The 10679-nt window shown below is 44.6% G+C and overlaps 1 long non-coding RNA gene across 1 annotated transcript; it reads right to left on the bottom strand.

Moving 5' to 3' along the window:
- Window positions 1-1686: 1686 nt before the first annotated feature.
- Window positions 1687-5623, bottom strand: LOC121812811. Its single transcript, XR_006053347.1, has 5 exons — window positions 5319-5623; window positions 4786-4864; window positions 3902-3938; window positions 3180-3275; window positions 1687-2422 (listed from the first exon to the last, which is right to left on the bottom strand). It is a non-coding gene; the product is annotated as an uncharacterized LOC121812811 (long non-coding RNA).
- Between the last annotated feature and the right edge of the window lie 5056 nt (window positions 5624-10679).

The following is a 10679-nucleotide window of genomic DNA, read 5'->3' as shown; positions in this document are numbered from 1 at the left end:
CACGACCATGCCGGACCCAGCGACACAAAGGATGGAGATCGTCCGGACAGTGGAGTCGCTATGCGACAAGTGGCTGCACTGTTCCAGTGAGGAGGAACGGGAGGAGTTCGCCCGCCAGGTAGGGGTGTGCGTGTCTGTGTTCCCCTGGTTATGGGAGACGCTGCACCCCCTCATCAGCGACTTTCTCGTCTCCGCTCTCCGACTCCGCCCGCAGCAGCAGCGGCCCGGTGTGCGTGCACCTTCACCAGAGCCGTGCCGTTGTGCGGTTACCCCACTGCCTCATGAGCCAGTAGCGGTCAGAGTTGGAACAGTGAGGCTAACCACCGACACACCATTGGCTCACACTTCTTCGGCTTCCGCATCTTCGCCACCGCCTGACTGCACGGAGATGCCAGAGGCTGTTGACTTCGGTGAGGAGGAGCGGCAGCAGGTGTTACGGGCGTATCAGGAGGATGAGCTCCGTTGGAAGCCCTGGCTTATCTCCGTGGAGGAGCTCCCGCCAGCTGCCCCGCCTCGGACCGGCCGCCCACCCTCGCCGCCTCGATCGGACTATTCAATTCATCCATCCATCCATCCATCCATCCATTCGCTTCCGCTTATCCTTTTTCAGGGTCGCGGGGGGCGCTGGAGCCTATCCCAGCTGTCATAGGGCGAGAGGCGGGGTACACCCTGGACAGGTCGCCAGTCTGTCGCAGGGCCAACATACAGGGACAGACAACCATTCGCACTCACATTCACACCTAGTGACAATTTGGGTTATCCAATTAACCTATCCCCACTAAGTGCATGTCTTTGGACGGTGGGAGGAAGCCGGAGTACCCGGAGGGAACCCACACAAACACGGGGAGAACATGCAAACTCCACACAGAAAGACCCCGGCCTGATGGAGGAATTGAACTCAGGACCTTCTTGCTGTGCGGCAACAGTGCTAACCACCGTGCCACCGTGCTGCCCATTCAATTCAATTCAATTCAATTTTATTTATATAGCGCCAAATCACAACAAAAGTCGCCTCAAGGCGCTTCATAGATACAGAGAAAAACCCAACAATCATATGACCCCCTATGAGCAAGCACTTTGGCGACAGTGGGAAGGAAAAACTCCCTTTTAACAGGAAGAAACCTCCGGCAGAACCAGGCTCAGGGAGGGGCGGGGCCATCTGCTGCGACCGGTTGGGGTGAGAGAAGGAAGACAGGATAAAGACATGCTGTGGAAGAGAGACAGAGGTTAATAACAGATATGATTCAATGCAGAGAGGTCTATTAATACATAGTGAGTGAGAAAGGTGACTGGAAAGGAAAAACTCAATGCATCATGGGAATCCCCCGGCAGCTACACTGTAAACCCGAACAAGTTGACTGAACTTAAAACTTTTGTGGAAACTGATTACCTCAAAAGATTTAAGTACAAAAACTCATATCTTCTAAGTATGGGGTACTCAAAATTTGTATTTATTGTTAACCTAAAAATTTTAAATTATATTTTATATTTTATTAATTGAGCTTTACTCAAAGACTGTATACTTTAATTTCAATATTTTTGTGTTTCTTGTAGTTTATTATTTTGATGCAACACAATGCAATTATATTACAACCTAAACTCAAATTATCTGATTATTAATTAAAAGATATTTATGTTTCAATGTTTGAGTGTAGACTACTAAAAAAAAAAAGTACGGAAATTCAGTTACTTTACATTTTGTTTATTTAACATTTTTTCATGAAAATTTAAAAACATCACAAATGTTTTTATAAAACAACTAACATGGACATCGGCACCATAAAGTGAGCATTATAAATTCTGTGTAGAACATTTATCTTTTTATAAAATCACAAAGGACGACATCAGTCCTAATTGCATCTTTCTCAAAATACACAAAAATGCAAAACAAAAAGTCAAATACTAATCACTTTTTTTTAAATAGAAATGAAAAACAATTTTTTAAAATGGGTACAAAGACGATCAGCTTCCAAATAACCAGATAAGGCAGTCAAGTATAGGAAAATTAGGTAAACTGATGGAGTTAAATCCACCCAAAGCCTGTAGTAAACTTAAAGTGCTTCAAACAAAGTGCTCAGTAACAGAGTGCGTGTCCTAACAAACATTGCCTTATATTCCTTAAGAGCATGTAGGCAGGGGTTTCAGGGGTTTGCCGTCATCAAGCCCCATGAAGATATTTTGGACAAAGGCAAATGTGTGAACCAGCTTCCTGGGGTAGTCTAAATGCAGAGCATAGATCAAGCCAAACAATAAAGCAAATGCATCTGCAAATCTGGGAATATCACGCATCACCTAGTCGCCTTTCACCACAACAGCCATGCTTGAGGAAGTAAAATGGACTGGACTGGGAAGCGCCGTCGGTAACCACAGTGAGAAGGGCAACTGGAGTGTCAATGAGGGTCGACTCATCCAATGCGTCCGCCTGGAATAGACACAGTATCAATGGTAAATGGCCTGTATTTGTATAGCGCTTTACACATTCAGTCATCCAGACATTCACACACTGGTGATGGCAGCTACATTGTAGCCACAGCCACCCTGGGGCGCACTGACAGAGGCGAGGCTGCCGGACACTGGCACCAGCGGGCCCTCTGACCACCACCAGTAGGCAACGGGTGAAGTGTCTTGCCCAAGGACACAACGACCGAGACTGTCGGAGCCAGGGCTCGAACCGGCAACCTTCTGATTACAAGGCGAACTCCCAACTCTTGAGCCACGATCGCCCCAATTAAATAAGTAAGGTTGGTTTGAGAGAATGTGACAAGCATGACCTGTAATCTAGCAAAACATTCAGCAGTGTAGTGGGTTACTTTGTAACGAGTTAGGGTACTCTACTTTTTTGAAAAATGTACATTAACGTGTTAGCTTCTTGCATTACATAATTTGTATTTTTGTTATTTTTCTAAAAAAAAGTAATTTTTTATTTCATGACTTTATCTCAAAAAGAAACTAAATCTTGACTTCAGCCTGGTTTTTGGGCCACCTGCAGCATAGCCATAGTGCTGTGATACGCCTGTGCCCTGCTCCTGACCTGTGTGTGTTTGTGTGTGAGGGTTTTCTAAAGAGAGGGTATTTTGTTTGTACAATTTGGTAGCTGCTAGGGTATTAAATTGTATTTAAAAAAATCCATAGCATTTTATCTTACTGGCAGAATTTAAGTAATGCAAAAATACACTTACATTACATGTCTAAAAGAATTCTGGGTCCTCCTCCCACAGGTATACAGGAAGGGCACGAAGTACTGCAGTGCGTTTCACGTTGATATCAGGCGCCTCCTAAAAAGGGAAAAGAAAAGTTCATTTAACGCAAAGTTTTCAGGTGTCATTCTTTGGGGAGAATACATGTTTATGAAACTGCATGACATCAGACTCTACCAAATTTTGGAGACTTTTCTTTTAAGATACAACCTTTCTGTCTCTTGTGACAGAGAGTCTGTTTCTTAATCATTTGACAAAAACCCTACACAGTATTTTAAAATAGTGTTCTCCAGATCAGAGCTGTAATCTATATAGAACATGGGGTTCAAAGCAAGGAAAAATTGTGTGTTTATCAGTGAAACTTTTAATTTGTGTTAATTTTATCATTATCAATATATGAAATCTTCACCTTAAGGGACTTAATGAATGGTTTCTTCTAAAAATTAGAAATGATTGAGTCATTTCACATCATATGAAAATATTAATTTTTAATACAAATTTGGCCCTACAAAAATGGAAACTCAGTAACAAAGATAATGGAGATTCTCTAAACACGAGCGAATATCACAGTAAAATTGTTGATTGTGATTTACACATTGGATGTATCCTCAGTGATTTGGTACAATTATACAACATTTTATAAGAACTGAACAACTGATGAAACAACTTACTTATGTGACCACATATGAAGTGTTATAACTTACCACAAAAGGTGAACTGTGCCACTGACCCTTGGTAGATCTGCACATGATAAAAAAAAAAATGCATTATAAATACTAACACAGCTATTAATAATTAGGGGTACATTTAAGATGTTAATGTCACAAAATAAAATAGACTGGTAGAAAGAAGTACAAGGAAATGGTAATGGGGGGAGCCATGAAAATAGATCTTTTCAACATGATTCAGTGTGACAAAGCCAGGGCATGATTTAAAAAAAAAAGAGGTTGTCACGGTCCTGGGTCAGTGACCCAGTGTTTTGAGTTTCTTGTGCCTCTGAGTTTTTTGTATTATGTTCTTAGTTCTCTTTGTTGTCCCAGCTTATTCTTTAGTGTAGTGTCTTAGTTTGGTTTTCTTGTATTCTGTTTAGTTCTGAGTATTTGGTAGCTGCCCTCTGTGTTTCTTAGTTGCTCTGTCTCCCCTAGTCTAGTTTGCATCTGTGCTAATTCCTGTTTTACTTTGAAGGTCTGTGTCTCATGTGAGTGTATCCTACTTTGCTCCCTTGTCTCGTCAGTTCTGATTTCTCCCAGCTGTGCTCTCCTTCTGTGTCTCATTCCCCTCGTTACTTCCCATTGTATTTAAACCCTGTGTTTCTCTGAGTCAGTGCTGCGTCGTCCCTCAAGCTGTGTGTTTCCTCGTGTGCCTCTCTGCAAGCTGTGAGTTTATATTTTCCCAGTTTAGTTTTGTATGCTCGTTTTCTGTGAGCAGCAATTAAAGCTGTGATTTTGAGTTCATCCCCTGAGTCTGAGTCCTGCATTTTGGGTCCAACTCCTGCCTGCCGCACAGCGATTCATGACACAGGTCTTTTAACCTAAAAATGTTTTAATGGCCATGAAGAAAGGACTCTTCAATAGATCTTTCAACTCACCTGTGTTTACTGTCTCCACCTGAAATTAATTGCAGTCTGAATTTTTTTTTCTTCTGTCTTTTTGTCTTCGGTCTTCAGCCTTGGAAGAAAAAATAAAAATATTGAAAACCTTATTAGCACACTAAATATACAACACCTTGCTATATTTCAATTGTTTTAGATAGAAGTTGCCACTGCTAGCTAAGTCACTTTTGAATGATGCTAATGAGAAGAAAACCTGCCGAACAATGAGGGTGCTGTTGTAAAAACGCCAACTTTCTTGCGTTGGCAAGGGGTCGTTAAAATATCACTAAGACCCTTTCTTTATGTGTGATTCTTAGTAAAACTGTGTTTTAATCGGTTAAAACTGTAAAACTGACGACATAATCTATGTTTGAAAAAGAGCGCGAACAACAGCGAACAACTATTCACCACCTGGGTCTGTGCTTTTTAACACAACAGCGCATTCGAAAACAAGTTATTGGCTGCAACATATTAATATACTTGCTTTTTTACGGAAAAAATAAACATAACGAAGGTTCCGTTTTACTTACAAGTTTCTCCAAATGTGTTCTCCAGTCGCTCGAGAAGGGCAGCCATATTGAACAGAATTTTCTGTCAACGTCGTTCAGGTTAGAGAGAAAACGTCATGACGTCCACATGCGGAGCTCGGAAAAAAAACATTTACTCAAAAATCATAATTAAGAAAGCAGTATTTACTCTTAACTTCTAAGCCATGTACAATTATAACTGTTTGAATCGTTAACCGAACAGAAAAGTTTTAAGTTGTTTCAACTTTGTGAGGAATTTTAATTGTTATATCCACAAACTTTATAAGTCAGGTAGACTGTTGGGGTTTACAGTGTACACTATTGCAGCATAACTAAGGGAGGATTCAGGGTCACCTGGTCCAGCCCTAACTATATGCTTTAGCAAAAAGGAAAGTTTTAAGCCTAATCTTGAAAGTAGAGATAGTGTCTGTCTCCCGAATCCAAACTGGAAGCTGGTTCCACAGAAGAGGGGCCTGAAAACTGAAGGCTCTGCCTCCCATTCTACTTTTAAATACTCTAGGAACAACAAGTAGGCCTGCAGAGCGAGAGCGAAGTGCTCTAATAGGGTGATATGGTACTACAAGGTCATTAAGATAAGATGGGGCCTGATTATTTAAGACCTTGTATGTGAGGAGCAGGATTTTGAATTCAATTCTGGATTTAACAGGAAGCCAATGAAGGGAAGCCAAAACAGGAGAAATCTGCTCTCTCTTTCTAGTCCCTGTCAGGACTCTTGCTGCAGCATTTTGGATTAGCTGAAGGCTTTTCAGTGAGTTTTTTGGACATCCTGATAATAATGAATTACAGTAGTCCAGCCTGGAAGTAATAAATGCATGAACTAGTTTTTCAGCGTCACTCTGAGACAGGATATTTCTAATTTTAGAGATGTTGCGCAAATGGAAGAAAGCAGTCTTACATATTTGTTTAATATGTGCGTTGAAGGACATGTCCTGGTCAAAAATGACTCCAAGGTTCCTCACAGCGTTACTGGAGGCCAAGGTAATGCCATCCAGAGTAAGAATCTGGTTAGATACCATATTTCTAAGCTTTTCAGGGCCGAGTACAATAACCTCAGTTTGATCTGAATTAAGAAGCAGAAAGTTAGCGGCCATCCAGGTCTTTATGTCTTTAAGACATTCCTGCAGTTTAACTAATTGGTGTGTGTTATCTGGCTTCATGGACAGATAGAGCTGGGTGTCATCAGCATAGCAGTGAAAATGTATGCTATGTCTTCTAATGATACTGCCTAAGGGAAGCATGTATAATGTAAACAGAATTGGTCCTAGCACTGAACCCTGTGGAACTCCATAATTAACCTCAGTGTGTGAAGAGGACTCTCCATTTACATGCACAAACTGGAGTCTATTAGATAGATATGATACCAACCACTGCAGCGCAGTACCTGTAATACCTACAGCATGTTCTAATCGCTCTAATAGGATATTATGGTCGACAGTATCGAATGCTGCACTAAGGTCTAGCAGGACAAGCACAGAGATGAGTCCACTGTCAGAGGCCATAAGAAGATCATTTGTAACCTTCACTAAAGCTGTTTCTGTGCTGTGCTGAGCTCTGAAACCTGACTGAAACTCTTCAAATAAACCATTCCTCTGCAGATGATCTGTTAGCTGTTTGACAACTACTCTTTCAAGGATTTTTGATATGAAAGGAAGGTTGGAGATTGGCCTATAATTAGCTAAGACTGCTGGGTCTAGAGATGGCTTTTTGAGTAAAGGTTTAACTACAGCCAGCTTGAAGGCCTGTGGTACATAGCCGATCATTAGAGATAGGTTGATCATATTTAAGATCGAAGAATTAATTAATGGCAGGACTTCTTTGAGCAGTTTTGTAGGAATGGGGTCTAAAAGACACGTTGATGGTTTGGAGGAAGTAATTATTGAAGTTAACTCAGAAAGATCAATTGGAGAAAAAGAGTCTAACTTAACATCAATGGTACTAAGAGTAGCTGTAGATAATATTACATCTGTGGGATGATTACTGGTAATTTTTTCTCTAATGATAAAAATTTTATTTGTGAAGAAGTTCATGAAGTCATTACTAGTTAACGTTAAAGGGATGGTTGGCTCAAAAGAGCTCTGACTTTTTGTCAGCCTGGCTACAGTGCTGAAGAGAAACCTGGGGTTGTTCTTATTTTCTTCAATCAGTGATGAATAGTAAGATGTTCTGGCTTTGCGGAGGGCTTTCTTATAAAGCAGCAAACTATTTCTCCAGGCTAAATGATGATCCTCTAAATTTGTGACACGCCATTTCCTCTCCAGATTACGAGTCATCTGCTTTAGGGTACGTGTTTGAGAATTATACCACGGAGTCAGGTACTTCTGATTAGAGACCTTAGTTTTCACAGGAGCTACAGTATCCAGAGTCGTACGTAGTGAGGAGGTGAAATTATTAACAAGATAATCGACCTCTGTTGGGGTCAGCGTTCAGATAGCTGCTCTGCTCTGTGTTGGTACAGGGCTGACTCTTCTCCCGCTTCTTATCTGGCCGGATGTGGTCGGAAGACGAGGAGCCGGTCGCCACAGAAATCCAAGTTCCGTCCGCGTCCACTTCAAACGGAAGCGAGCGTTCACGTCGCCGTCGCTCATCGCTACGGCATGTCTCGCCCTCCACTGAGCAACACGAGGATGCTGTGGAGGTAATGGATTTCGACCTCGAGGAGCGGCAGCGCGCCGCATGCGCGCAACTGGAGGAGGAGCTACGGGGGGAGCCATGGCTCGCTCCTCACTACGGTGAGATTTTCCGCGGGACACGCCTGGCCTTTGGGGGCCCCCGGCAGTTGCCAGGAGCTCCCGCCTACCGCTCCGCCAACACTCGCCTCCTCAGCCTCTGCGAACGCTGCAGGAGGCCCCACCGTCCACTTCAACGGGGTCCACAGCCAAGAAAAAGCGGCGTTCGCGTCGCCGTCACACCGCCCAACACTCAGAGGTGAGTGAAACTGTTCTGTCACCCCAAGTTACCTCTGAGCGGAAGGCGTGTGAAGTGAATACAGACTTAGCCGGAGATATTAGGGGTGCAACGATACACAAAATTCACGGTTCGGTTCGGTTCGATACTTTGGTGTCACGGTTCGATATTTTTTCGATACAAAAAAATGTTCATGCCTTTTTAATTTGTCATTTATTAAAATTATAAATATATATTTTAACTCAAAAGTACAGTTTTTAAATTTAACCCTAACCCTTGTGCGTGTTTTTTATTTTGACAGCGAATGCGCACCTGCGGACCACTTATGTGCAGCCCTGGTTATTTAGCTCGTCATATTGCAGCCAATACGAATATCGTTGCACCCCTAGGAGATATGGCTAGTAATGAACTATTAACCAAACCACAGTCTAGAGACAGTCCTTCTCAGTCAATCATGACTACTTCACTCAAGGGACCACAGAATCTACACATAGACTGAAAAAGACTTCCACTGCTTTTCGTGTTAATAGTGGGAGGGAGGTGTGTCCTTTTGTGTCTCTTTCCGTGTCCGCCGTCCCGACTAAGTCTGAGCTGCCTATGGCAAATGTCTTCCCTCCTGAGTCAGCCCTGCTCCTCCACCGGTCACTTAACGAAGGTAATGAAAGCATAACTCAGTCACTGGTGAAGGTCATGTCTGGACACCATGTTCTAACTGAAGGTTCAGCTGTACCTGAACTGACCGGCTCCCAAGCCACACCCTTCTTCAATGGGCCAACAAATCTGCCGGTGTCGGAGCCGGACCTCAAGAAATGTGTCTTCCCACCTCTGGGGCCCTCTGCAGCCGCTGTAAGCAAGGATAATGCAGAGGTGGCGGACCATGAATTAAAGTGTGACATAACTAGTGCTCCTGTTCGCCCAGCCACACTTGTGTTTAATGAACTGACAACTGTGAACGCTGATCATGAACCCATGTTAAGCCGTCAAGATGCAAACATAACTGCAGATCACGGTGACCTGGACTGTGTAATGCCACAACATGAATTCTGTCTTCCTGAAGGTAACACAGAGGGCGATTCTGAACTGTTTTGCTCCAGCACGATTACCTCCAATCAGGAGATAAAGGCTGACATCAGGGTTAATGTGACACTGTTTTCTCCTGTTTCCGTGAACTCGTCACCAGATAAGATTTTGCTCTTGAACACTGGTGTTACCACTCACTCACAGCCTAAGGTGTCACCTGCTGCAGTTAATGGTTCAGGTGCCGTATTACCTGTGTCTGTCTCTCAACTCAATATAGCTATTACTCCGAAGCCACAGATCACTACAGGTGCGGGTTCCAGCAAACGCATCTGTCCAACATATCACAGTCATGCTACTACTGTGCTATTAGTTAGGTCCATACCTGAGTATTTAATGTTTGTCCAGGAGCCATACCCTGATGGTCTAAGCCTTGTTTTTGTGGGTCGAGTGGCAATTCTTGTTTTCCATATGGTTAACCAGCCCCTCTGAGCCTTACACTACCATTGATTAAGTCCAACCAGCTTATGTTGACCCCTCCTGTGACTACAGAGACTGGGCCATTAGCCTTTAAGCCACTTAAAACTGATGCAGACTCTGGGAACCTAAAGATTGCTGGCTCAGAACTGGTGGTCATTAACACTGCTCACTTCATGGACTCCTGTGCCAAGATAGTAAGCCCTTATAGACGGTTTTTCACCTGCTCTCTCCCTCTGTGGGATTATGCTTCAACAGCCTGTGTTTCCTCAGCTCCCTGTCCAGTCAGCAGCTCAGCTCCCTTTTCAGCCAGGGGCCTCCATAACTGTTCATCCTGCGTCTGCTGCTGGATGCCCGGGTGTGCCTATCCGGCACCCTGCAGCAGCCACACCACTTCACGTCACGTCAGCTGGAGGGCCCGAGGGGCCCGTCCAGCCTCATGCCTCGTCAGCTGGAGGGCCCGAGGAGCCCGTCCAGCCTCATGCCTCGTCAGCTGGAGGGCCCGAGGAGCCCGTCCAGCCTCATGCCTCGTCAGCTGGAGGGTCCGAGGGGCCCGTTCAGCCACCCGTCTCAGCTGGAGGGCCCGAGGAGCCCGTCCAGCCACCACCTGCAGCTGCCTCGCTGTCACCTGGTCCTGCTTCTGCTCCGCCTGGGCCAGCCTCTGCTTCTGCCTCGCCGGGTCCAGCTTCAGCCTGTGCTTCGCCTGGTCCAGCCTCTGCTTCTGCCTCGTCTGGTCCAGCCTCTGCTTCTGCCTCGTCTGGTCCGGCTTCAGCCTGTGCCTCGCCTGGTCCAGCCTCTGCTTCTGCCTCGTCTGGTCCAGCCTCTGCTTCTGCCTCGTCTGGTCCGGCCTCCGAGCCTTCGTCCTCCACGCCTGGCCCAGCGATTGTTACACCCCCGTCCAAAGTACATCCAGCGCCTCGGCATCGTTGGCCAGTTTCTGGGCCT

This window comes from Haplochromis burtoni, unplaced genomic scaffold (assembly GCF_018398535.1).
Source record: "Haplochromis burtoni strain Fernald_Lab_line unplaced genomic scaffold, NCSU_Asbu1 Contig_848, whole genome shotgun sequence".
Taxonomy (NCBI): domain Eukaryota; kingdom Metazoa; phylum Chordata; class Actinopteri; order Cichliformes; family Cichlidae; genus Haplochromis; species Haplochromis burtoni.
Note: the sequence above shows the minus strand (reverse complement) of the source record. Positions and strands in the feature narration are given on the sequence as shown.